Here is a 24,358-nt window from a genome sequence, read left to right as displayed (position 1 = left end):
ACTCGTGACCTTGGTGAACCGTCTGGACAGGACATCATCCAGATTTGGAATGAAGATCAGTGCCGAGAAGACAAAGTTGATGACAAACAGCGCAACACCAATCGAAAGAAAGATCACAGTCAACGGACAAGAACTCGAGACTGTGACTGAGTTCAAGTGCCTTGGAGCCATACATAACGAAGAAGGATCAAAGATTGAAATTCTAGCAAGAGCAGCACAGACGGCAACAACATTTGCAAAGCTGAAACACATATGGAGAGATAAGAACATCTGTCTCCAGTCAAAGCTGAAGCTACTCCATGCATTAGTCCTGTCCATCTTCCTGTACGCATGTGAGACATGGACGCTGACAGCAGAACTGCAGAGAAAGATCCAGGCAATGGAAATGAGGTGTTTCAGAAGACTCCTTGGCATCTCATACACAGATCACATCACAAACGAAGAAGTGCGCAAGACGATCTCACAGCATGTGAAGCACTATGAAGACCTCCTGACCACAGTGAGGAAGAGAAAGCTGAAGTGGTATGGACATGTGACACGGTCATAAACCATCCTCCAAGGGACAGTTCAGGGGAAGAGGAGACGAGGCAGGCAGAGGAAGAAGTGGGTAGACAATATCACAGAATGGACAGGGAAGAACTTTGCAGAGACCCAGGCCCTTGCCCACGACCGTGAAAGATGGAGGTCACTGGTGAATTGTTCATCGATGCAGTGCCCCTACGACCCCGGGGGGTTAAGGGATTCGTGATCGTGATCGTGATGTACTAAGGTTGATTTGTTAAAATGGCCAGTAGTAAATCACGATTTAAGCCACAACCTGAACGGACTTCTTGGGGCGCACAGACTTTACTTTGTTTCGCCCTCTTCACCCGAGGAGCTGTACTGAGTGAGAGGGGCATCGGTGGTCCGAGAAAGTGCGGACAGACAGAATGAACAAGAGGGCAGGAAATAGGGATCATTGCCAGGAATAACTACGAAGCACACGAAAAGAACGAATTGGGCCTAAGAAGAGGCAAAACTGATTTTTTTTTTGTGGACAGGATCTAAGAGTGAGGATGGGACTGGATGTGAGAAGCAGTGAGAAAAGGCAGTTATAGGGACTTCACTTGACTTAAATTCTAACAGAATTGAGAATAAAGAGTCATGAGACAGGGGAACAATAGGAAGAAGTTTGCTGAAGTAACACAACAGATTCTGGTGCAGCCCAGTTCGTCATGGGAGTCGGGAGAGATTTTCATCCAGCAGTGAATTTCACATATCAAGTGGTGTTAGGGTGATCTTCCTATAAACATGAGTTCGCAGTGAGTAGGATTCGAACCTACGCGGGAAGATCCCATCTGATTTCTAGTCAGACGCCTTAACCACTCGGCCATCACTGCAGTGGAAGAAGGTGGCTTGATTACCAACATGAAATAGGTTTTGTAAGAAGGATGAGACAAAGTTCATCTCACTACAGGTTGCAGGATTCCAGTGAATGTCCTTGTATCCTATGTTGATATACTTGGGAGATTATACTCATTATTACAAAGCGGACTTCTGATCACCCGCAAAGTAATGCCATTGCGTGTTCGACCGAGGACTATCGATGCGACTATAGTGTGTGCGCTCGAAGGAGTCCGTTCAGGGTGTGGGATACGTCGTGCCCAATCAGCCTTTAGTACATGCTTCTCTCCCAATATCTTATTTTCCATCTATTTGCTTTTTGAATTTGTTTATTTTTTATAATCAGTATATAGTAAAGAAAGATGTTTAGTTTATAGAGTATCACTTTTTAGGATTATAACAACGATTACCCACCCCATCCCACTTGTCTCGCTTGTGGCATCTCGGCGTGGCAATATGGGGAAAAGGGTCTGCCATGTGTCATAGAATTCCTTCACATCGTTGTTATAATCCTAAAAAGTGGTTCTCATTGTACTATACAGTTCCCTTTACTATATACAGAATAAAAGAATAAGACATGGGGAATAAAAGAGTGGCATAATAATAATGATTTTATTTGGCAATGAATCAATATACATGAAGTGCAGATAATGAAAAGAACACAAAGTTCGAAATAACAATTACAATTGACGAGGATAACACAAAAAAGCATGTAAGCTTATTTCCATTGTGGTCCTCAAATATCTTACTCGACCTTGCCAGGATTCGAACCTGGAATCTTCTGATCCGTAGTCAGACGCGTTATCCGTTGCGCCACAAGGCCGAAAATGAATAAAGGTTTCAAATCACGACTGTTGCTTCACCTTGAACGGACTCCTTGTAGCGCACAGACTCTAGTATACTTGTTCCTGTCTCTTCACCCAAGGAGCTACTCTGGGTGTGAGGGACGTCAGTGGACAGAGAAGTGCGGACAGGCGGATTGAACAAGAGGCCAGGAAATAGGGACCATTGCTGGGAATAGCCACAAAGCCCATGAAAAGAACGAATTGGGCCGAAGGAAAACTGTAGTGGTTGCCAATGGTGCTATTAACACACACATGGTGGCTGTTGCCAGAACGTGTCCAGACGCTCGGCCCAATTGCCTGTGGTGAAGTCAAACGCGCTCAGCCCAAATAACCGCTGTGAGGTCAAACAATAGGTGGTCCACGGGAGTTCTCTGGAGACGTTGGACATTACTTCCTGTGACTAATAAGTGCGCACTTGTGCACGCTAAACATCTAAACGATTGAATATACCCTTCAATCAACTTGCAAGTCAAGTAGTGAGAAAAGGCAATTATAGGGAATTCACCTGATATCAGTTATTTTTGAGAATAAAGGGCCAGACATGAGAGAGGGGAACAATAGAGAGAAGTTTGCTGAAGTAACACGACAGATTCTGATGCAGCCCAGTTCGTCATGGGAGACCTTCTTCCAGCAGTGAATTTCACATACCAGGTGGTGTTAGGCTGATCTTCCTATAAACATGAGATCGCAGTGAGTAGGATTCGAACCTACGCGGGAAGATCCCATCTGATTTCTAGTCAGACGCCTTAACCACTCGGCCATCACTGCATTGGAAGCTGGTGGCTTGATTACCAAAATGAAATAGGTTTTGTAAGAAGGATAAGACAAATTCATCTGACTATTTACTTCACATCGTTGTTATAATCCTAAAAAGTGGTTCTCATTGTACTATACAGTTTCCTTTACTATATACAGAATAAAAGAATAAGAAATGGGGAATAAAAGAGTGGCATAATAATGATGATTTTATTTGGCAATGAATCAATATACATGAAGTGCAGATAATGAAAAGAACACACAGTTCGAAATAACAATTACAATTGCCGAGGATAACACAAAAAAGCATGTAAGCTTATTTCCATTGTGGTCCTCAAATATATTACTCGACCTTGCCAGGATTCGAACCTGGAATCTTCTGATCCGTAGTCAGACGCGTTATCCGTTGCGCCACAAGGCCGATAATGTACAAAGGTTGATTTGGTATAGAATTAGTAGTTTCAAATCACGACTCGTGCTTCACCCTGAACGGACTCCTTGTAGCGCACAGACTCTATTATGCTTGTTCCGGTCTCTTCACCCAAGGAGCTACACTGGGTGTGAGGGGCGTCAGTGGACAGAGAAGTGCGGACAGGCGGATTGAACAAGAGGCCAGGAAATAGGGATCATTGCCGGGAATAGCCACAAAGCCCACGAAAAGAACGAATTGGGCCGAAGGAAAACTCTAGCGGTTGCCAATGGTGCTATTAACATACACATGGTGGCTGTTGCCAAAACAGGGAGCTATATACAATTTATTCTCTACTATCTACGTCTACTCTACTTCTACAATGTACAATACATGAACTGAGTATGGGCACTCGGTATTTATGCATAAGTGATTTATTTACAAGTAATAGAAACACATATAGAAAAATATATTGGTCGTATGATGATTTTGCAGTTGGAAATGTCAGACGCAGGTGTCCAGGCGCTCGGCCCAATTGCCTGTGGTGAGGTCAAACGCGCTCAGCCCAAATGACCGCTGTGAGGTCAAACAATAGGTGGTCCGCGGGAGTTCTCTGGAGACGTTGGACATTACTTCCTGTGACTAATAAGTGCGCGCGTGTGCATGCTAGACTTCTAAAATATTGAATATATCCTTCAATCAACTTGCAACTCAAGTAGTGAGAAAAGGCAGTTATAGGGAATTCACTTGACATATGTTATAATTGAGAATAGAGGGTCAAACATGAGAGAGGGGAACAATAGAGAGAAGTTTGCTGAAGTAACACGACAGATTCTGGTGCAGCCCAGTTCGTCATGGAATCGGGAGAGATTTTCGTCCAGCAGTGAATTTCACATATCAAGTGGTGTTAGGGTGATCTTCCTATAGACATGAGTTCGCAGTGAGTAGGATTCGAACCTACGCGGGAAGATCCCATCTGATTTCTAGTCAGACGCCTTAACCACTCGGCCATCACTGCAATGGGAGTTGGTGGCTTGATTACCAACATGAAATAGGTTTTGTAAGAAGGATGAGACAAAGTTCATCTGACTACAGATGGTAGGACTCCAGTGACTGACCTTGTATCCTATGTTGATATACTTGGGAAATTATACTCATAATTACAAAGCAGACTGTTGATCACCCGCAAAGTAATTCCATTGCGTGTTCGACCGAGGACTATCGATGCGACTATGGTCTGTGCGCTCGAAGGAGTCCGTTCAGGGTGTGGGATACGTCGTACCTAATCAACCTTTAGTACGTGCCTCTCAATCTCTCTCAAATTTTCCATCTATGTACTCTTTGAATTTGTTTATCTATTATATTCTGCACATAGTAAAGGAAACTACAGTTCGTAGAATATAACATCGTTGTTATAATTTCATTGCATTATAGTTTCCTTTACTATATACAGAATAAAAGAAATCGCAAAATTTACTTATTTTTTATAATCTGTATATACTAAAGGAATATGTATAGTTCAAAGAGTATCACTTTTTAGGATTATAACAAACGATTACCTACACCCCATCCCACTTGTCCCACTTGTGGCATCTCGGCGTGTGTCATAGAACTCCTTCACATCGTTGTTATAATCCTTAAAAGTGGTTCTCATTGTACTATACAGTTTCCTTTACTATATACAGAATAAAAGAATAAGAAATGGGGAATAAAAGAGTGGCATAATAATGATAATTTTATTTGGCAATGAATCAATATACATGAAGTGCAGATAATGAAAAGAGCACGCAGTTCGAAATAACAATTACAATTGCCGAGGATAACACAAAAAAGCATGTAAGCTTATTTCCATTGTGGTCCTCAAATATATTACTCGACCTTGCCAGGATTCGAACCTGGAATCTTCTGATCCGTAGTCAGACGCGTTATCCGTTGCGCCACAAGGCCGATAATGTTGTAATGTTGACTTGGCAGAATCTCTAATAGCAAATCACGACTCATGCTTCACCCTGAACGGACTCCTTGTAGCGCACAGACTCTAGTATACTTATTGCGGTCTCTTCACCCAAGGAGCTACACTGGGTGTGAGGGCTGTCATGTGGACAGAGAAGTGCGGACAGGCGGATTGAACAAGAGGCAAGGAAATAGGGATCATTGCCGGGAATAGACACAAAGCCCACGTAAATAACGAATTGGGCTGAAGGAAAACTCTAGCAGTTGCCAATTGTGCTATTAACATACACATGGTGGCTGTTGCCAAAACATAGAGCTATATACAATTTAATCTACTATCTGCGTCTACTCTACTTCTACAATGTACAATACATGAACTGAGTGTGGACTCTCGGTATTTATGCATAAGAAATTTATTTACAAGCAAAAGAACCACATAAAATTGTATTGGTTGTATGATGATTTTGCAGTTAACAATGTCAGACGGAGGTGTCCAGACGCTCGGTCCAATTGCCTGTGGTGAGGTCAAACGCGCTCAGCCCAAATGACCGCTGTGAGGTCAAACAATAGATGATCCGCGGGAGTTCTCTGGAGACGTTGGACATTACTTCCTGTAAATAAATGCGCGCGTGTGCACGCTAGACTTCTAAATTATTGAATATATCATTCAATCAACTAGCAACTCAAGTAGCGAGGAAAGGCAGTTATAGGGAATTCACTGGACATATTGAGAATAGAGGGTCAAACATGAGAGAGGGGAAAATAGAGAGAAGTTTGCTGAAGTAACACGACAGATTCTGATGCAGCCCAGTTCATCATGGGAGACCTTCGTCCAGCAGTGAATTTCACATACCAGGTGGTGTTAGGCTGATCTTCCTATAAACATGAGATCGCAGTGAGTAGGATTCGAACCTACGCGGGAAGATCCCATCTGATTTCTAGTCAGACGCCTTAACCACTCGGCCATCACTGCATTGGAAGTTGGTGGCCTGTTTACCAAAATGAAATAGGTTTTGTAAGAAGGATGAGACAAAGTTCATCTGACTACAGGTAGTAGGACTTCATTGATTGTTCTTGTATCCTATGTTGATATACCGGGGAAATTATACTCATAATCAAAGCTCGGACCATTAATCACCAGCAGAATAACTCCGTTGCTTGTTCGACCGAGGACTCTCGATACGGCTATAGTCTGTGCGCTCGAAGGAGTCCGTTCAGGGTGTGGCATACGTTGTGCCAGATCAACTTTTGCACATGCCTCTTTCTCTCTTATTTTCCACGTATGTGCTCTTTGGTTTTATTTTATTCTGTATATAGTAAAGTAAACTATAGTTCGTAGAATATCACTTTTTTATGATTATAACAATGATTACCCATCCTGTCCCGCCAGTCTCACCCGTGGCACCTCGACGTGGCAACATGGGAGGGAAAAGGCGCTGTTGCCACGTGTCATAGAAGTTATTCAAATCGTTGTTATAATCCTAAGTATTATAGTTTCCTTTACTATATACAGAATAAAAGAAATCGCAATTGGTTGGGAAATAAAAGAGTGGTATGTACTAAGGTTTGGTAGAATGGCTAGTAGTAAATCACAACACCCTGAACGGACTCCTTGCAGCGCACAGACTTTAGTGTACGTGTTTCGGCCTCTCTTCATCCGAGGAGCTGCACTGGATGTGAGGGGCATCATTGGACAGACGGATTGAGCAAAAGAGCAGGAAATGGGAATCATTACCGGGAATAAACATAAAGCACAGGAAAAGAACGGATTGGGCCGAAGAACAGACAAAACTGAAATTTTATTTTGGAAAGGATCTTAGTGTGAGGATGGGACTGGATGCGAGAAGCAGTGAGAAAAGGAAGTTATAGGGAATTCACTTGACTTGAGTTAGGATTGAAAATAAAGGCTCAGACATGAGAGATAGGAACAACAGAGAGAAGTTTGCTGAAGTAACACGATAGATTCTGGTGCAGCCTAGTTAGTCATGGGAGATCTTCGTCCAGCAGTGAATTTCACATATCAAGTGGTGTGCTGATCTTCCTATAAACATGTGTTCGCAGTGAGTAGGATTCGAACCTACGCGGGAAGATCCCATCTGATTTCTAGTCAGACGCCTTAACCACTCGGCCATCACTGCAGCCGGTATAACGTGGAACTCGCATGGTACTAAAAGCGTCACAACGACAAGGAAATGTTTCCGCAGGAAAGGGGATGGATGAGTATCATAGAGCTCAGTCGTTTAGAATAGGATGGTGGAAATAGTGTAGGCAGAGGTCATGGGGTGTAGTTAAGTGATTATATACTCTTTACTTTTTCTTTATGGCACATATGAGATAGGTATGTTTATATGGGCTATGAACATACAGTGTGTATATGTATATACAGCATGTTCGTAAACTTCAGGTCAAACTTAATATATCCTCTATCGAAAAACACATCTAGAATATTCTATAGTGAAATGCAAAAGTATTATGTTTTGCAAAGGGTGTGGTAGTCCAAGTCAGTACACTTTGCAGCGAACCGAGCACCGGTGCCCAGACCCTTCCCCGTCCCGCGGGAAAGGACGGGGCAACGGTGGTCAGGTTGCTGCAATGTGTACTGACTTCGGCTGCCACGCTATTTAGAAAACATAATAATTTCGTTTCCTTTTAGAATATTGTGGGTTTGGTTTTCGATGGATAATGTAATCCTAAAGTTTGTTGGTAAAGTTCACGAACATGTTGTGTGTGTGTGTGTGTGTGTGTGTATATATATATATATATATATATATATATATATATATATTTATATATATATATATATATATATATATATATATATATATATATATAATATTAATGACCCACTTTCGGATAAAAATAGGCGAAATTAAAAAGATCCGTATATTTCGATCACGATCTGTGATCCTCTTCAGCAGATATGATGAAGAGGATCACAGTGATCGAAATATACGGATCTTTTTACTTTCGCCTTTTCTTCTCCGAAAGTGGGTCATTAGTATGATTTTACTAATGTGCTACGACATTACTTTGTTGTGATATGTATATATGTTTGTATATAATGCGTGTGTGTGAATACATGAACGAGTACCTCCAACCTGGGGTGCAACCCCAAAGGGCTGACATTCCGTCACCGGATCTTGCCCTGAATCAGTTACAACTGTATTTCCTCCACCTTCTGACACAAGCAGAGGTAACGATCGGTGACTTATCTCTTGTTCTGCTTGGAAGTCGGTGACATAGAAACATTTCTACACTTATACAACACTTGCAAGTCCTAAGTTCATTCCAAGAGAGACTGTCGCCAGCATTTATTATATTATAGATTGTTACTATTCATTAGGATGCAGATGTGTATATTTGGAGCATTATACCAAGGAAACTAGACACCAGTGCATAATACATTTAAAGGTAGAGAAGGGACATTGAGAAATGTGCAGAGCAGCACTATAGATGCTGAAGCGATCCCCTAGTTAACGAAAACTGCTAAAGCTTTTCGCCCAACAGCGAACTTCCCATATCAAGCGGTGTTCGGTTGATCTTCCCATAAATAAGGTGCGCAGTGAGTAGGATTCGAACCTACGCGGGAAGATCCCATCTGATTTCTAGTCAGACGCCTTAACCACTCGGCCATCACTGCAAGTGGGCCAGGGGAAGTGTCACATGTGTTTAAAAGTGGCACAAGAATGGAGACGAGGACACCATTCGTGAGGTATGTTGGCACCCGTCAGGAACCATCCGGTCCCTAGAGTCACATAGGGTGTTCGTACATTGGAGGCATAAATGTGTGTGTGTGTGTGTGTGTGTGCGCGCGTGTGTGTGTGTGGTGTGTGTGTTTACCTAATTGTAATATACAAGAAAGGAACTATGTTCGTGAGTCCCCGTCTCATTTTCTTCTCCTGTCATACCTGTCTTTGAATTTCGTTATGGTATTAATCTATGCCCACTTCAAAGATATTCCTGAAATTGGTGCATCTTCATATACTCTTCTTCTTATTTTTCTTCTTCTCCTTCTTCTCCTTCTTTTCCTGCTTCTTCTTCTTCTCCTCCTTCTTCCTTCATCTTCCTTCTTCTTCTTTTTCTCTTCCTTCCTCTTCTTCTTTTTCTTCTTTTCTTCCTTCTTCTTCTCTTCCTTCTTTTTCTTATTTTTCTTTTTCTTCTTCTCCTCCTCTTCCTCCTTCTTTTTCTTCTCCTCTTCCTCCTCATTTTTCTTCTTCTTCTTCTCCTCCTTTTTCTTCTCCTCCTTTTTCTTCTTCTCTTCCCTCTCCTCCTCCTCCTCCTCCTCCTCCTCCTCCTCCTCCTTTTTCTTCTTCTTCGTTCTAACACACTTCAGACACGTGGAATTCTTTCATTAATTCCCTTGACCCCGTTGCATTCTTCCGCCCCAAACCAAGAAATCTTATCTGTCGTTTTATCTATTCCCTTTAATGGCCTGAACGCTACTGTCGTGTTACCTCTTTGTCAGTGATCGCAGGTCAAGCGTGTGTATATGTGTGTGCTTGTGTGTGTATGTCCGTGCGTGTTTGTGTCTGATGGCAGGTCAAGCATGTGCATATGTGTGTGTGTCAGTGATGGCAGGTCAAGCGTGTGTGTGTGTGTGTGTGTGTATCCGTGTGTGTGTGTTTGTCTGTGTGTATCCGTGTATGTGTGTGTGTGTGTGTGAATTGGTGTACCCGTGTGTACATGTGCGTGTGTGTGTTTGTGTATGTGTGTCCGTGTGTACTTGTGTGTGTGTTTGGGTGTACCCGTGTGTACATGTGTGTGTATCTGTGTTTGTGTATGTGTGTGTACGTGTGTATGTGTGTGTTTAGGTATACTCATATGTACATATGTTTGCGCACGCGTGTGGGTGTATGTTAAGATGTTTGCAGATGTGTCTCCTTTTTTAAGATGAAAACTAGAAATTCCGTTAAGCGGCTAGAATTAGCTTTGGGTCCACTGGAAGGGGTCAGGAAAGGTCAGATCCAGGTCAGCAAGAGGTCGTAGGTGGAATATTGGAGGTAGACAACTGGAAAAGAAATTGATAATTGATTAGCTTACTCCAGGACATGCTTGGCTGCGATCAAAGCGACACCTTTGCCATGTTTGTTTGTACAGCCAAGTCAATTTTGTCATGAAAGAACTAATGTAAAAATGACTGAATTCCAAAGTTATGACATTAGCAAAAAAAAAAAAAAAAAAAAAAAAAATCTATTTCCATAAAGTGGGAAGTGAAAAACCCATGGGAGGGTAAGCCCTGTCAGTTACGATATATATACATATATATATATATATATATATATATATATATATATATATATATACATATATATATATATATATATATATATATATATATATATATTATTTTTTTTATTTTTTTTTTTTTTTTTAAGGCCGATGTTTGGATCGCCTCCTCGCCTGGCCAGGGCTATCGGAAACCAACGTGAAAAGTACGCAGCGGGTCCCGGGAATCGAACTCACGACCTCCTACTCATGGTTTCAACACTGTATCCATTGAGCAACCTCACAGAAAGCAGGAAAAAAAAAATGATAATAATAATAATAATGTATTGAAATTCGCAGAGACTAGACTGCCTATTTCCTCATTCGTGAGCATCACGAAGTTGAGAGAGACGTGAGTCCAGTAGTGGACTTCAGGTATCATGAGTTCAGTCTCGCTAAACTTTTTTGCGCAGTGAGTAGGATTCGAACCTACGCGGGAAGATCCCATCTGATTTCTAGTCAGACGCCTTAACCACTCGGCCATCACTGCATAGAAAGTAATTAGATTTATTAAACATTAAATTTGTCGCCTGGACAAAAACAAACTTCTTCCAGGAAGAAGGTAATATACTGGAACGCCATGCATTCCTTCCAGTTCTTGGATCAATGCGTGGGAAAATGGGCAGGTATAGGTTCTACGTTGTTACACACACACACACACACACACACACACACACACATATATATATATATATATATATATATATATATATATATATATGACGTAAGTGGAGTAGGAAACACAGGAGTCTTAGTCTGAGTTTATTCCTGACTAGTTTCGCAGGGGTGCTTTTGAAAAGACTTCTGTATTTCCTACTCCACTTATGTCAACCTGTCAGAATGCCTCAATACACACACACACACACACACACACACACACACACACACACACACACACACACACACACATATATATATATATATATATATATATATATATATATATATATATATATATATATATACATAGTGTGTATATTGTGTGGTCTCTACCAATTAACAAGCACCTGTTCTTCCACTGTTTGTACATATTATATATAGGTCATTCGTGTATTTATTAAATATCGAATATACAGAGTTTAGCTAAACATATGTGTATTACTTTCCAGTAGTAGATCCTAAAGTTCAAAGGTTTTATTATTCACTCAAGAACGAAAATCAGTCAGAAAAAAAAAAATAGAATTTGCTGACAAAACTCTCCATTGAAGAATACGCTGTTTTTAACACACACATTCACACAGACACACACACACACACACACACACACACACACACACACACACACACACACACACACGTACACGCGTATATATGAGCTCTGTAGGTTTGAATCAGAGCCTGTTTGTATTTTCCCCCAACTTGTTAACCTCAAAATTTAGCAAGATTTTCGACTCTGGGTGAATGGAACTCCAATTCAGTTCTGCTTCTACTTTTGTTCTCTTTGGGTTCGTTTTCCTTTACATGGAAGAAATGGAGTCTAGAGTGACGGCGCAAGCAATAGCATTGAGAACGCTAAAGAAACTGTCGAGGTTTGAGGTAGTGTCCATTGATTAAGTATGCATGACTGACAGCATAGCGAGATCCAGACTATTATATGGATATGAGTTGTGGACATTTAGGGCAGTTCTTTGGAGGAGAGTAGTTCTAGGGAGATGAAATATATACGGGTTATATCTTATTAGATGTGTAGATAAGGTCTCAGACTAAAGGATAAAGGAAAATGCGGAGAAAAAGTTTATGTAGATCAGCTGTTCTTAACCCTTGGGTCGTGACCCAAAGCTGGGTCACGACCCAAAGTTGGGTCATCAAGGATTTGATTGGGTCACCAACGATTTGTGGACTTAAATTCCTCTTCAAAATATAATTAAAGTAGAATTCCTAAGTCATTATTATCTAAGGTTAAGCAAAACAGTGAGACATAGACGATTTAATTGAGTTTTTACAAGAACAAGTATTTTATAATTTAAGTAAAGATGTTTGTGAAGGTAAGGGTAGACATGGTCAACCTGGACAAGATTTTGGGTCGCAGCCAAAAAAAGGTTAAGAATCACTGATGCTGACCTGTGTTCCCAACCTGGGAAGCTGAAATCAATTATGAGAATTGCTGGGAGGTGATGCATACATTGACTTTCCTTTATCCAAGTAGACCAGCGGTTCTTAACCTTTTTTCAGTGTCCTTAGTACCCCTTGATTATCTCAGAAAATGTTCTCGTACCTCCATCCAATATAAACACAACGCAAACATATGAAAAGGATTAGTGATACAAACCTTGCTCAGAAATGATTAGATATATTCAGTTACTGAACAAAGGTATTTTTATAATTTAAAATTAAAAATGTCAATTAGTAGGATACAATGAATGCACTTTATACTTTCTCATGGTAAATATACAGTACCATTCCACTGGCTATCATGTCTCGTACCGCCAGATTTAATGTTTCGTACCTCCACTGTTCAAGTGGTAATATAAGAACATAAGAACGAAGGAGTCTACAAGAGACCATGAGGCCTACACTAGGCAGTTCCATGATATAATAGTTAGGGGGTCGCTGGACTGCTTAGATCTGGCTATAGGGGATGCCTTTAGGGTCGGAAAATGTTGGAAAACGCTGATGTTGATGGCTAGATGGACAGGTTCCAGATAAGAACATAAGAATGAAGGAGACTGCAAGAGACCATGAGGCCTACACTAGGCAGTTCCATAATATAGTCAGGGGGTCGCTGGACTGCTTAGATCTGGCTACAGGGGATGCCTTTAGGGTCGGAAAATGTTGGAAAACGCTGATGTTGATGGCTAGATGGACAGGTTCCAAACAAGAACATAAGAATAAAAGAGACTGCAAGAGACCATAAGGCCTACACTAGGCAGATGGTATGTGGATACTAATAGCATAACAATTGTGTATAAGGTAAGAGCGACAGGTCGAAAAGGGAATGAAGGAACAGAAAATTGTGAAGAGAAAGAAATTTATAATGTAGTACAATTTTTGTTCAAGTGTCATCTTCATACTTATTGACGTGATTTATGTGTGTGCATTGTTCTTTATTCCCCCCCCCCAGTCGCTTGTTATTTACTGCATATTTGCACCCGTTAATGGTCGCCGTGTATATTAAGATTATGAATTAATTTTTTAAACTTCATATTGTAATTCGTTTAGTGTGCCTTTTATATATGTATATATATATATATACATATATATATATATATATATATATTTACATTTACCAGATGTTATGTAGTTAGAAGACTGACGAGTTAAACACCATATGAGGACGGAGCCTTTATTTATACGACGCTTCGCTTATTACAGCTTTTTCAAGTAATAAGTCTTGAAAAAGCTGTAATAAGCGAAACGTCATACAAATAAAGACTCCGTCCTCATATGGTGTTTAACTCGTCAGTCTTATCGGCAACGGCTACTTTTATGGAAAATAGTTAGGCGGTACAGAAAAAGTCTACGCAAACACCCCGCCCCCTATCATACACCCTCACCCTCTTATTTTGACCTTTATGCCGCGAGACGCCCAAAATGCTGATTCTCCCCGGCGGGGAATCGAACCCCGGTCTCCCGCGTGACAGGCGGGGATACTCACCACTATACTACCGAGGAATAGGAATATTATCCTGAATATGTGGTTTTTATTGTGCGTGTGTGTGAAAGTACATTCTCCAATATTTGGATGGGTTACGAGTAGTTCAATTCATGAACATAATAATAATGACAACAATAACAATAATAATAATGATAATAACAATAATAATAATTTTATTTTGGCATTGAATCAATATACATGAAGTGTAGATAATGAACACATAGATCGAAATAACAATTAAAATTGTCGAGGATAACACAAAAAAACATAGACAAAATCTAGCATGGAAAGCAGGCGAGATATTGAGGTGGTTTTTAAGTCATGGGCCATTTAAATTATTGAATAATAATAAATGTTTGAATTATGGAGGAAATAACTATTTTACTCAGACATGTGGAAACAATAGAGCTAAGATGTAAGGAGGGTTTTGAGAACAAATAATAATAAAAGAAACCTTGGTGGAACTTTGTATATCTATCTAATTAAAATTTGCATTTACTGTAATTAACGGAAAAGGAACTACGTTGCGGCGTTCTTTTTCTTTTCCTTCAACCATCATACCTATTTTTTTAAATCACTTATCGTTTCACTTTTTATGCAACTATCATACCAATTTTTTAATTTTCTTATCGTATCACTTTTTGTTCAACTATCATACCTATTTTTTAATTCACTCATCGTTTCACCTTGGTCTATGTCACCTTATAAATTGTTCTATGGTCTGACGCATTTATATTAAAAACTGGTGTCTTGATATCCTTTACAGACATGTGGACTTTTTTAATTTTTTCCCATAAACATGAGATTTTTTTCGTTGTTATTCATGGGTGGAATGGGTGGGAGTGGTTTCTATACCTTTTTCTTTTTGGCTACCCCCCATGTAGGGGGGGAAAAAAGCCTTTGGTATATGTATGTATGTTATTCACTCACTTTGGTGACTTGAACCTCTTTCTCTCTTTTCTTTTATCGATAACAATTCTAAAGTTTTTTGTCTCCGCACGTTTTATCTGTAAGGTTTGGAACCCAATTGGTCGCTGATATCTGTTCTATCTCCATTTTCTTTATATACTTTATGTGGAGAGTACATCACTGCTGCATATTCAAAGCTAGGGCGGATCAGACTCCCTGTTTATTATCATTATTATTGTTATTATTATTATTATTATTATTATTATTATTATTATTATTCTCATCCATGTCATGAAAAGCTACGTATATGTCCATGAACAATATATATATATATATATATATATATATATATATATATATATATATATATATATATATATATTATATATATATATAATTTTTTTTTTTTTTACCACTGATGTTTTTGTTTTCCATTTCCAATACCGTATATTATTTGATGCTGAAGCTAATTTTCCATGATTGGCTGAGTCAAGTGACAGAAATCACAGAATTGAATAAGCTTCTGTAAGCGTTTGGAGATCGCAAAAACTCCTTTTGGTTAGTTAAAGGACCCAGTATGTTGTACTCAATACATGACTACGATTTAATAGAAGATTCTTAAAGAATCTTCTTCTTTCTCTCCTGTGTAATGAAGAAAAGAAATATTGTCTTCTTAAATGATTTATATTAAACCTTGGAAGGGAACCAAGAATGTTTTGGTCACTTTGGGTAAGATTTTGTAATTTCATAAAAAGAAAATGGAAGATTTACAGATGACCAAGAAGAACCACAAATTACAAGAGAGAAAAAGAGAGAGAGAGAGAGCGATAGGGAGAATCGTCAAGTTTTTTGAAGTGTCATTATTAGGGTTAGAAATTGAAGTCAAGCAAATATTATCAAAATAAGACTAATGGTTATTACCAAAATTAAATGAGACTTTTTGATAAAAGTACAAGATGTTATGGAAAAGTCGCAGTTGATTTGTCTAAGCTAAAACATTACAACCGGTATATACAACTGACCTTCTGAATTTATTTAATTTGATGTGTGCACCCTAACATTCGGCAGTAAAAAGCAGATATGAAAATGGATTGGATGAAAAGCCAGGGAGAAAAAAAAAAAAATATATATATATATATATATATATATATATATACACAGTATATGTATGATATATATATATATATATATATATATATATATATATATATATATATATATATATATATATATATATATATATATATATATATACCAAGGGCCTTTTCTCCCTTACAAAAGAGGTAGCCAAAGTAATAACAGGAGAAATAACAATGATTAACGGTCAGATTACAAATTATTACAAAGGAGGAGCATACTGACAGGAGACCTTTTGGTCCATAACTAGGACGGATGCGGAAAAAATTATATTAATGATAAATAAAAGAAAAATAGCTAAAAAATTATAATAATGTATATAATAATAAATCAGATAAATAAATGCATAGGTATAGTTAAATAAGAAACAAACAGGTAAATAGTAAATAATGATAAATTGACAGATAACTAATGATAGATATAAATCAAGCAAATAACAAACAAACAAATAATAACAATTGTGAATTTCGAATTGAAAACACCTTTATAAAATGGAAGGATTAGATAAGTTACAGGATTGTCATGGAAGATTTTCCAGTTTCTCAAGGCAGGGCGGCCTTTGCACGTTGAATTTAAAGTGTCTAAACAGGTTGTATCCATATTAGCATATAAATGTTTTACCCCTTACGGAGGGAAGTCTTCTCATACCATCACCTGAAATGCTAAGCTTCTCATGAAAAAAGAATGCGCAGTGAGTAGGATTCGAACCTACGCGGGAAGATCCCATCTGATTTCTAGTCAGACGCCTTAACCACTCGGCCATCACTGCATATGTTTGGAACCATAAAGTGAAAAATGAGACCTGGCCGGGGTCGACCGGCCCCAGCCAAAGCCGCAACGATGAGCACGTGGACGGTAGCCGGTTCTGACGCGGAGGAGGACAAGTAGGGGAACCAGGAAAGCCCAAGGGTGCGCAGAAGGCGCGCAGAAGCAACCCAGTCTGCGCAGTTTTCAGTGGAACGTTTGTTGGTCTTGGTACAGATGCATTCTTGCGAATCTTTATCTCTCCCCCCCCCCTCTCTCTCTCTCTCTCTCTCTCTCTCTCTCTCTCTCTCTCTCTCTCTCTCTCTCTCTCTCTCTTCTTTTTTGTCTCTCTATCTATCCATCTGTCTATTTCTATCTCTCCCTCCCCCCTCTCTCTCTCTTGTTTTCTATCTCTATCCATCTGTCTATCTGTTTCTATCTACCTCCCCCCTCTCTTTTGGTCTCTATCCATTTATCTGTCTATATCTATCTCTATCCCTCTCTCTCCCCCCCTCTCTCTCTCTCTCTCTCTCTCTCTCTCTCTCTCTGTCGCACGCACGCACGGGCATTGTATAGGGGGTCCTAGCCCTGTGCTTGCCTAATAGTAATTCCGTTGTTCGCTCACTCAAGGACCACCGATGCGGCGAGGAGAAGGGTTCAGGCCTCCATTAGGAACTGGTGGTTGAGGGTTAGTAAAGGGTGTCCTCAACCCACACACCCTCCCGTCACATCACATCACTGGGAAGGTTTCAAGAGAACAAAACAGCACATGTCTAAAGGATAATAATAATGACAATAATAATAATAATAGTAATGATAATAAGTTTATTTGGCAATTAATCAGTATACATAAAGTGCAGATAACGAAAAGAACACATAGTTCGAAATAGCAATTAAAATTGCCGAGGATAACACAAAAATGCATGTAAGCTTATTTCCATCGTGGTCCAATGAATAATTACGGTTTTCCAAATAGATGCATGAATACGTGGTATAGCTTAGGTGATATAGCCCAAGCTCAAACTATACATGAGTTCAAATCTAGATATGATAATTAGAAATCAAGGGCATAATGTAGATCAAGTTGGAACTGTACATGATTTTTTAAATGCTTGGTATGATAAAAAAATATGTATAATAGGGAACGGGGCCCAACGAGTGTTACTTCAATACATCACATCACGTCATACAAACACTGCCCCCCGAAAACATGAAAACAACTCCAGGAGCATTGGAGCCGACCATATATGACGTCCTACCTCCAATACAGTATAACACGTCTTTAAAAAGAAGTACAAATAATTATACAAACACGCCAGAGATGATATACTTCTCTCAGAACTTCATAGACTGAGCAAATAGTTGAACTCAAAAAGAGAATGAACATCTGAACAGGATATGTACGGATGGGAGAAGTTTGCAGGAGTATCATGGCAGAATAGAATCTTACGTATCACTGATGCAAAGTGGCTTTCATTTTACGATGAATATGAAATGGCTCAATACGTGTGTAGATATTTGTTTTAATAATTTAACAGCAAAATAATAGTTGTCATTTAAAAGTAAAAAGAAAAAAAAAAAAAGTTCGCAGTGAGTAGGATTCGAACCTACGCGGGAAGATCCCATCTGATTTCTAGTCAGACGCCTTAACCACTCGGCCATCACTGCAGCCGGCGAGAGAGAGGGAAGCTTGTGCCAAATAAAAATAAATTGCTGACCGGCCGGGGGTTTGGGGGGGAGATGATCGACTCAGAACCCCCCCCCCCCACACACACACACACATACACTCACACACTCAAGACCTCACGCGGCGGTGGGGAAGGCGGACACACAGGGACCGTGATGGTTGCCCAGATCAATGTTTTCGTCGTAGAGTGCAATGAATTTTGTGCGTCTTGTTTGAGTAGAACTCGCATAATTTTATGTATTATATTATTTGACGTGTATATATATATATATATATATATATATATATATATATATTTATATGTGTGTGTGTGTGTACTACACTGAATGGGTCCCAGTGATTAGAGATACATTTTTACAACCACAATGCACTTTAATTCTAAGCCATCAACATCGGGAGACCGAATGGAAGCCGACATGCAGAAATTGAAATGCGGTTTGTGTGCGTTCATGTGTATATATGTATATATATATATATATATATATATGTGTGTGTGTGTGTGTGTATGTGTATATATATATTTGTGTGTGTGCATTTATATGTATATGTGTGTGTGTGTATGTGCATTTATAGTTTGTCAGTCCTGCAAAGGCAAAATATCTGAGCGAGGGGGGTTACCTTTTTCGTCCCTCAAAACATGAAGTTCGATGTCATTTAAAATAATAATAATAATAATAATTCCTCGGCCACCCCTTTGATGAGGGGGAAGGATTTTTGGTATTTGTATGTATGCTTGCATGTATGAATTCCTCAGATTTTTAATCCTTTTGTTTACTATCAAATGTCCTCCGGTTTCCCGGTAAGGCTACTTCTCTGTGATATCATACTCTCATACTCTCCGGTACTCTTGTATATACATGAACACCCTCTTTTCAACTTGGGATGACACGAAGAATCGTCACCCCAGATTTCGATAGGTGACGATTCTTCATGTGGGCTATCCTAGGGTGACAGTTCTTCATGTGGCCTATCCTGGGGTGACAATTCTTCATGTGGGCTATCCTGGGGTGACAATTCTTCATGTGGGCTATCCTAGGGTGACAATTTTTCATGTGGGCTATCCTAGGGTGACAATTCTTCATGTAGGCTATCCTAGGGTGACAATTCTTCATGTGGGCCATCCTGGGGTGACAATTCTTCATGTGGACTATTCTAGGGTGACTTCTTCATGTGGGCTATCCTAGGGTGACAATTCTTCATGTAGGCCATCACGGAGTGACAATTCTTCATGTGAGCTATCGTAGGGTGATAATTCTTTATGTGGGCTATCCAAGGGTGACAATTCTTCATGTAGGCATCAGGGGTGACAATTCTTTATGTGAGCTATCCTAGGGTGATAATTCTTTATGTGGGCTATCCAAGGGTGACAATTCTTCATGTGGGCTATCCTAGAGTGACAATTCTTCATGTGGGCCATCCTGGGTTTACGATTCTTCGGTTGTATAAGTTGATGACAACAAGCATAACCCTCATTCAACCTAACCTAAACTAACCTAATCTTTATTCCACTGTTGATATTCGGCGTACTGGGGTGACAATTTTTCATGTGGGCTATCCTGGGTTTACGATTCTTCGGTTGTATAATTTGATGACAATAAGCATAACCCTCATTCAACCTAACCTAACCCAACCTAAACTAACCTAAAGTAACCTAATCTAATCTTTATTCCACTGTTGATTTTCGGCGTACTGGGGTGACAGTTCTTCAGGTGGGATCTCGTGGGGTGACGAATCTTCATGTGGTACCCTAGGGTTACAATTCTTCGGTTGTATAAGCTGATGACAATAAGCATAACCCTCATTCAGCCTAACCTAACCTAATCTTTATTCCACTGTTGATATTCGGCCTACTGGGGTGACAGTTCTTCAGGTGGGATCTCATGGGGTGATTTGTCGCCACTCCTTCGATCTTGCTCACCTGCCACATCTTAATAAATCAAAATGATTTACAGCGACAATGCTTGACCTTTAGGTCCACAGTGAGGTCGGCCAAAGAGAAGAAAAAATGCTTCCTCTGTCCTCGTTTTCTTCTCTATGCGTTCCTCATCATACCATCTTGTCTTCGGTCTTCCGGCACCACTCTTGTCATCCACCTTTGAAACGTTTACTCTGTCATCCTGTCCTCTTTTTATTTACTTATTTATTTATTTTTTATTTGGCTTTGAATCAATATGCATGAGGTGCAGATAAAGAAAAGAACATATAGTTCGAAATAACAATTACAAATGCCGAGGATAACACAAATATATGTGATTGAATTAAAACACTCCTAAGCTTCTCCCTTAAGCGTGCATTTCTTATACATGTAGTGATTTTTTTCTTCTTCTTTTTAACACGTGTAATCTTCAGGTAATCTCCTTTTCTACTTTTTTTTTATTTGACCACCCAAAGTGACAAGAAATAGCTCGGTTATTTATTTAAAATAATCTCAAAACCTTTCCCCAATTGACCCGTACGTAGTGATTTCGTAGTTGTTTTTATTAATTTGACTAAGGTAGGGGATTTTATTCACCTGTGGAAATCCATTATTCCCTTATATTTGTCGTGCAAAGTTTAAGATGGACCAAACCATTCTCTCCTGCACGTGGCCTTGTGGCGCAACGGATAACGCGTCTGACTACGGATCAGAAGATTCCAGGTTCGAATCCTGGCAAGGTCGCAGAGAAGCTTTTCATACGGTTTCTCACTTGCCACAATGGCCCGGTGGTGGCTCGCGGGGCTGGCAACCGTTACGGGCGCCAGGGGCGTGGGTTCGAATCCTGGTCGGGGCAGAGAGGTGAGAACAGGAATCATTCACTCTGAGTTTGAGTTCCTAACTGCTGAAGTCCTTTCCTAAAGAGGCACCGTCCTTGTGGCCATCAAGGGATTTCGTGACGCAGAACCGATTCGCTCTCGCCCGGGATGTTCTGGTCAATAGGAGAGCATACACACGGAGCCTCTTTGTGATGTGCGTCATTTATGACGACCGTCGAAAAAGACGCTCGTTTATAGATAACTATACTCGCAAACGTTGTCCTACACACGCAGCGTTAAAATGACGGTCGTTATTATGGCGCCTGAGCGTTGCGCGTCATCTTCCTAATTTCAATAACTATACTCGCAAACGTTGTCCTACACACGCAGCGTTAAAATGACGGTCGTTATTATGACGCCTGAGCGTTGCGCGTCATCCTGCTAATTTCAATAACTATACTCGCAAACGTTGTCCTACACACGCAGGGTTAAAATGACGGTCGTTGTTATGGCACCTGAGCGTTGCGCGTCATCCTGATAATTTCAATAACTATACTCGCAAACGTTGTCCTACACACGCAGCGTTAAAATGACGGTCGTTATTATGGCGCCTGAGCGTTGCGCGTCATCCCGCTAATTTCAATAACTATACTCGCAAACGTTGTCCTACACACGCAGCGTTAAAATGACGGTCGTTATTATGGCGCCTGAGCGTTGCGCGTCAAATTAGCAGGATGACGCGCAACGCTCAGGCGCCATAACGACGACCGTCATTTTAACGCTGCGTGTGTAGGACAACGTTTGCGAGTATAGTTATTGAAATTAGCGGGATGACGCGCAACGCTCAGGCGCCATAATAACGACCGTCATTTTAACGCTGCGTGTGTAGGACAACGTTTGCGAGTATAGTTATTGAAATTAGCGGGATGACGCGCAACGCTCAGGCGTCATAATGACGACCGTCATTTTAACGCTGCGTGTGTAGGACAACGTTTGCGTGTATAGTTATTGAAATTAGGAGGATGACGCGCAACGCTCAGGCGTCATAATGACGACCGTCATTTTAACGCTGCGTGTGTATGACAACGTTTGCGAGTATAGTTATTGAAATTAGCGGGATGACGCGCAACGCTCAGGCGTCATAATGACCGTCATTTTAACGCTGCGTGTCTAGGACAACGTTTGCGAGTAAAGTTATCTAAAAACGAGCGTCTTTTTCCACGGTCGTCATAAATGACGCACGTGTAGTCTGCCTAAAACGAAACGTACTTAGTCCGCTCCAGTGTTCATAGCTTCAACGGGATAGAACTCGTATTCCTTAACTTGTGTTATTCTCTTTACCAACAAGCTCGTGAACTGTTGGCTAAGGAATCACTCCAGGTCACCTCCCCATCCTCCCACCCCCCTGGCTGCATCAGGATTCGAACCTGGGTCGCTGTATTGTTCGTTCGAGAACCCACGAATTTTCCTCACCTATCAGAGGCAGTTAACGGAAGCCATGACCATGCGTATACTCCCCCCCTCCCCCAGGAGGTTGACCCAAGGTCAACTACTGTACTTAAGAAGTAGGAATCTTTATTCAACGCCAACGTAAAATAATACAAAGAAAAGAAAGAATGACCTTGTCTACTTACTCTTCCATAAAAGGAAAAACAAGCAAGATTTTTTTCCTTGCATTCTTCTTCTTATATCCTCCCCCTTCTGTTCTTCCTTCCTTCCCCACTTCCTTTAACTCACCCATCCTTTATGTCCTCGCTCCTCCTCCTCGCTCCTCCTCCTCCTCCTCCTCCTCCTCCTCCTCCTCTTACTCCCCCCCGCCTCCTGCTCTCCTCTTCCGACTTCTCCATGTATCTTCTTCACTCATCCCTGAAATACATCCACAAAATCACTAATAATAATGATAAGAGCAAGATTCATTATGTGTATATATATATATATATATATATATATATATATATATATATATACAGTATAAACACACACACACACACACACACACAATAATTTAAGATCAAACTGGATACTGAAAGATACAAAAGCGGGGCACTGCAAGCATAGCTCTCTTCCCGTAAAATACAACTAGGTTAACACACATACACACACACACACACACACACACACACACACACACACACACACACACACACACACACACAAACACACATAGGCACACATATATATATATATATGTATAAAATATATATATATATATATGTGTGTGTGTGTGTGTGTGTGTTAATGTGTGTGTGTGTGTGTTACAATTGAAGGTGGAATATAAACTGGCTACCTATTGGGAGATTAGAATCGATGTATTGACCCCCCCCCACACACACACACACAAGTGCTGGAGAAGAAGCAAGTCATAAAGAATGTGGTTTTGCACGAGGTGCCATAAAACCTGGAGAGAGATTTACTGTACATTAACAACCTGATTCCCTTTTCTAGTGCGCTGTACAATCGAATCTCAAAGTTCGTTAACTAGTTTGTGGTGTCCTGTACTCGCTCCATCAAGAGGTTCTTGAGAAGCCAACCCCTACCCCCTTTTTTCCAATTTCTGTTATTATTATTGTATTTTTTTTATAAAATGTTTTTGTAGTTATTTCTCATGTTTCCCCTCAGTATAACTTTAGCTTTGGTCTTGGATTTTTTTTTTTTTTTTTTTTTTTTTTTTTTTTTTTTTTTTTTTTTTTTTTTTTTTTTTTTTAGGAAGGATTGTCTTCTAATGGGAAGGCGCAGTTCCCGAAGTTAAGTTTATTTATACTTTTGTCTCCGACTGTGGCGTTTCTCAGTCGGTACTGTCGCTGCCAAGTGGTCACCTTGGTTTTTCTAAGAATAGGCGAAGTTTTTACAGTCTTTTATACAAATTGTCTTCGCGTTTTCATCCTCCACGGCGAATGACGTCATATTAAAAAGATGTTTTGTTTCTGTCGTCGTGGTATAGG

The 24,358-nt window shown here is 40.1% G+C and overlaps 13 non-coding genes across 13 annotated transcripts; 1 reads left to right on the top strand and 12 right to left on the bottom strand.

Moving 5' to 3' along the window:
* Positions 1–1,297: 1,297 nt before the first annotated feature.
* Positions 1,298–1,379, bottom strand: TRNAS-AGA (transfer RNA serine (anticodon AGA)). The gene has a single exon. It is a non-coding gene; the product is annotated as a tRNA-Ser (tRNA).
* A 754-nt stretch (positions 1,380–2,133) lies between these two features.
* TRNAR-ACG (transfer RNA arginine (anticodon ACG)) lies at positions 2,134–2,206 on the bottom strand. The gene has a single exon. It is a non-coding gene; the product is annotated as a tRNA-Arg (tRNA).
* A 708-nt stretch (positions 2,207–2,914) lies between these two features.
* Positions 2,915–2,996, bottom strand: TRNAS-AGA (transfer RNA serine (anticodon AGA)). Its single transcript has one exon. It is a non-coding gene; the product is annotated as a tRNA-Ser (tRNA).
* A 336-nt stretch (positions 2,997–3,332) lies between these two features.
* TRNAR-ACG (transfer RNA arginine (anticodon ACG)) lies at positions 3,333–3,405 on the bottom strand. Its single transcript has one exon. It is a non-coding gene; the product is annotated as a tRNA-Arg (tRNA).
* A 924-nt stretch (positions 3,406–4,329) lies between these two features.
* TRNAS-AGA (transfer RNA serine (anticodon AGA)) lies at positions 4,330–4,411 on the bottom strand. The gene has a single exon. It is a non-coding gene; the product is annotated as a tRNA-Ser (tRNA).
* An 856-nt stretch (positions 4,412–5,267) lies between these two features.
* On the bottom strand, positions 5,268–5,340 carry TRNAR-ACG (transfer RNA arginine (anticodon ACG)). The gene has a single exon. It is a non-coding gene; the product is annotated as a tRNA-Arg (tRNA).
* Positions 5,341–6,237: 897 nt separating this feature from the next.
* Positions 6,238–6,319, bottom strand: TRNAS-AGA (transfer RNA serine (anticodon AGA)). The gene has a single exon. It is a non-coding gene; the product is annotated as a tRNA-Ser (tRNA).
* A 1,083-nt stretch (positions 6,320–7,402) lies between these two features.
* On the bottom strand, positions 7,403–7,484 carry TRNAS-AGA (transfer RNA serine (anticodon AGA)). Its single transcript has one exon. It is a non-coding gene; the product is annotated as a tRNA-Ser (tRNA).
* Positions 7,485–8,904: 1,420 nt separating this feature from the next.
* TRNAS-AGA (transfer RNA serine (anticodon AGA)) lies at positions 8,905–8,986 on the bottom strand. The gene has a single exon. It is a non-coding gene; the product is annotated as a tRNA-Ser (tRNA).
* A 2,033-nt stretch (positions 8,987–11,019) lies between these two features.
* On the bottom strand, positions 11,020–11,101 carry TRNAS-AGA (transfer RNA serine (anticodon AGA)). The gene has a single exon. It is a non-coding gene; the product is annotated as a tRNA-Ser (tRNA).
* Positions 11,102–16,939: 5,838 nt separating this feature from the next.
* On the bottom strand, positions 16,940–17,021 carry TRNAS-AGA (transfer RNA serine (anticodon AGA)). The gene has a single exon. It is a non-coding gene; the product is annotated as a tRNA-Ser (tRNA).
* Positions 17,022–18,582: 1,561 nt separating this feature from the next.
* Positions 18,583–18,664, bottom strand: TRNAS-AGA (transfer RNA serine (anticodon AGA)). The gene has a single exon. It is a non-coding gene; the product is annotated as a tRNA-Ser (tRNA).
* A 2,605-nt stretch (positions 18,665–21,269) lies between these two features.
* TRNAR-ACG (transfer RNA arginine (anticodon ACG)) lies at positions 21,270–21,342 on the top strand. The gene has a single exon. It is a non-coding gene; the product is annotated as a tRNA-Arg (tRNA).
* The last annotated feature ends 3,016 nt before the right edge of the window (positions 21,343–24,358 follow it).

This window comes from Oratosquilla oratoria, chromosome 18 (assembly GCF_046742065.1).
Source record: "Oratosquilla oratoria isolate Oo_2021 chromosome 18, ASM4674206v1, whole genome shotgun sequence".
NCBI lineage: Eukaryota > Metazoa > Arthropoda > Malacostraca > Stomatopoda > Squillidae > Oratosquilla > Oratosquilla oratoria.
Note: the sequence above shows the minus strand (reverse complement) of the source record. Positions and strands in the feature narration are given on the sequence as shown.